Genomic DNA, 3741 nt, shown 5'->3' with positions numbered 1-3741 from the left:
GGTGTAAACTAGTTTGACCTGAAACAATATTAGTGTTACCAGGCAATAGGTGGCCCCTAAAATGATATGTTAAGATTCTAACTCACATACCTTAGAATATGACCTTATTGGAAATAGGAACATTGCTTATTAATTAGTTAGAATGAAGTCATACTGGAGCAGGATGGACCTTTAATCCAATATGACTAGTGTCCTTATAAGAGGGAAATTTGAACAAAGACATACACGGAGAATGCTACGTAATGGCAGAGTAAGAGACTGATTTATCTCAAATGCAAGCAATGAAACACCAAAGATTGCCAAGAAATCACCAGAACCTAGAAAGAAATAAGGGAGGAATCTCTCCGACAGGCTTCAGAAGGAACATGGCCTGGCCGATACTTGATTTTGGACTTTTGGCCTCCAGAATAAACTTTTGTTTTTCTAAGTCACTTAGTTTGTGATATTTTGTGACACGAGCCTTAGGAAACTAATAAAATCAGATAAGCCAGTGCTGCTATCTTTGTTATTTTTGCTGTTATTGTGTCATTTTATATTAACTTTTTGTAAAAATATTAATTATGTACAAAGGCATAATGGTCGTGCCTCCACACTGGAAATTCTTTTAATAGGACTTAGGAAATGTACTCACATAGATGATCCTTAAAGAAAACCAATTTTTAAAACTATTGTAAGTGGACATTGAGAACAGTGACCTACTGGGGGCTCACATAATAAATTATAGAGAATTAGTAAAATTTATTCCTTAAAAGGTAGAATTTATCAGTGAACCCATCAAGACCTGGTGCTTTATCTTTTGGAAGGTTATTAATCAATGATTCAATTTCTTTAACAGATATAGGCCTATTGAGATTATTTATTTCTTCTTATGTGTTTTGACAAATAGTGTTTTTTAAGAAATTGGTCTATTTCATTTCAGTTATCAGATTTCTGAATATAAAGTTGTTCACAGTATTTATTATCCTTTTAATGTCTATAATATCTGTAGAATATCTCTGCTTTCATTTCTGATATTATTAACTGGTGTTTTCTTTCTCTTTTTCTCTGTTAGCCTAGCTACAGATTGCTTTTATTGATATTTTTGATATCAAAATATTTTCAAGGAATCATTTTTTGGCTTTGTTGATTTTTTTATTGATTTTATGCTTTCAATTTCCTTGTTTTTTACTCTAATTCTTATTACTTATTTTCATCTACTTACTTTTAGATTTAATTACCTTTTTCCTTTCTAGTTGACTTAAATGGAAACTTAGATTATTGATTTCAAATATTTCTTTTTTAATACAGTTAATATTTTTTCAATGCTATAAATTTGCCTCTAAGCACTGTTTTCACAGCATCCTACAAATTTTGATAAGTCGTGTTTTTGTTTAACTTAACAGGCATCTAAACTCAGAGTGATTCATCCAGACCCAGAATCTGTGGATATGGCCTTTCTCAGCCTCCTCCAAGACTTAGGTGACTTGACCAAGATGAATGAGAATAAGATACAGTCACATCTTTTCTAACTTTAGACACAATTAAGGTGAAATTCCTCTATTTAAGACCATGATTACAAAATAGTGAGTGCATATAATTTATCTGGACAGAAATCAAGAAATTAGAGCTTGGCAGAACATAATATGCTCCTACTTCTTTCCTTCGTTTCTATTAATTTTGATAAATGACTTTTATAACATTTTATAAAACTCACATTTTCCAGGTGAAAGATACATCATTTGGCAAATAACTAATATGCCCTCTAGTCTTAATAGATTAGAAGTCAAAGGGTAGATTTATTGGCATATTGATGGCACAGGATAGGCTTGAGAAAGTAAAGAAATTATTTAGTCATTGATTAATGTTTTACAGTTTACGTGCAATAAGGATTGATTTTTTTTGTTGATGTTGTAAATTACGCCACAAAGCAGAACCAGGAAAAGAGGGTAGTAGTTAGTGAAATAATGTGATTTTTCCTTAATACAATAGCTTCCTTTTGAAATATCATACTTACTATTATGTGAATGAAAGAACATTCCTTAGGTAAAATGAGGATGCTATTCTTGCATTGGGTGGAACTTTGGTCTAGAAAGCTTCTAAGGTACCATGGAACTTTAAAATTATATCATTCTCTAAAAAAAGACTCGACAGATTCTTTAAATTGGAAATCACTCAAAGTGAAAGGAACTCTACAGTTGGAAGAATCTTGAAAAGAGCATTTGTGGTCTCATGGAAAGACTTAGATCCAACTGGCTCTGGGCAAGTTTCTGTAGGTTTCAGAACTAAAATTTCAATTTCATCATAAATTAAACTAATAATATCTACCTTTCAAAGGTTAATAAGTGATAAAATTGCAGTTATTAATTATAAATTAGATAAATGGTAATATAATAATTTTTCTTCAAATAAGCAAATACCAAGGTATTATAATAAAAAAAAAAAACCTAAACAATGGATTTATAACTCTGCTGCTGAGATGAGGGAACTATTAATGGCATTCACAACTTCCTTGTCCCTTTTAGGCACAGAAACTCTACTGAAGCAAAGGGAAACTTCCCTGTTTTGTATGTTTGTTTATCATACAATTTTTGCTATTGCTTTTTCTGTTCTCCCATGGCAACGAATTATGTAGAAACAATGTTAGAGTGAAGACAGACTAAAAAAAATTAGTAAATAACATATTTATACTTCTTTCCAAATAGCCAATAGATGCACACATATGACTCTATTCCCCAAATTTTCTGAAGCCATCATCCTCATCTCAATCACTTTATCTATCTATCTATCTATCTATCTATCTATCTATCTATCTATCTATCTATCTATTTATTTATCTATCTATCTATCTATTTATTTATTAACACCTACAGCACCTGGTTTTCCTAGGTGGTCTCCCATCCAAGTACTAATCAGGCCTGACCTTGCTTGGCTTCCGAGATCAGACGAGATCAGGCACATTCAGGATGGCATGGCTGTAGACTCAGTCACTTTATAAGCAGTGGTGAATAGACCAAAGAAATAATATCATCCTGGTCAGCGTCTACTACGGAACAAACTCTGCCCCTTTATCTCCACTTTTTAGTATTCTTGTTTAAATACTTCATTGATATCTGTATAACTCTCTGTAAAACATTTTTCTCTCTAACATCTCTTAAAGTTTTTGATTTGACTTTGTACTAAACAATTCAAACCCAGGCTAGGCAATATTTTTATCCTTAAAGTTGGCATCTCAAATGTCATCTCTGACCTTTATTAAAATTTTTAGGAATTTGGCTCCACAGGAAATAGAGAAGCTTCTTGATTTATGCTAACATCTTTGTATATGCAGCAGACTGAGACGGAATTGAGGAGTCTTCAAAACGAAGAGTTAAGAATGTCTGATGATTAGAACTGGTAGTAGCTGCACATGGGTATGGTTGTGAATATATTTGAGAATGAAAATAAAGAGATGACCAGACCTTGAAACTCCACATTCTTGATCCAATCTCTATTGTTGATGCTGATTCTAGGAAAAATCATTCTCTATTGTTGTAATAGGAAAAAAGAAAAGATTTTAATAGAATTATTATTTGAATTATTATTGGAAGATTTGGGGTAACAGATATCTTTTCGGAATACTTGGACTAGATCTAACTGGATAAATACTTTGAAGCTGGAAAAACCCTTATTTCCAACTGGCAGAGACTAAATAATGCTTATATAAATATAATATCAGTCTCAAATACTTACATTTTAGAAAGCAATAGTCACCTCCTCTCCAGT

General features: G+C 32.0%; 1 pseudogene; it reads right to left on the bottom strand.

Moving 5' to 3' along the window:
* Window positions 1-2840: 2840 nt before the first annotated feature.
* On the bottom strand, window positions 2841-2959 carry LOC120594634 (uncharacterized; annotated as a pseudogene).
* Window positions 2960-3741: the final 782 nt, after the last annotated feature.

The sequence above is a fragment of the Pteropus medius genome, unplaced genomic scaffold, assembly GCF_902729225.1.
Source record: "Pteropus medius unplaced genomic scaffold, Ma_sr-lr_union100, whole genome shotgun sequence".
Classification (NCBI taxonomy): Eukaryota; Metazoa; Chordata; class Mammalia; order Chiroptera; family Pteropodidae; genus Pteropus; species Pteropus medius.
Note: the sequence above shows the minus strand (reverse complement) of the source record. Positions and strands in the feature narration are given on the sequence as shown.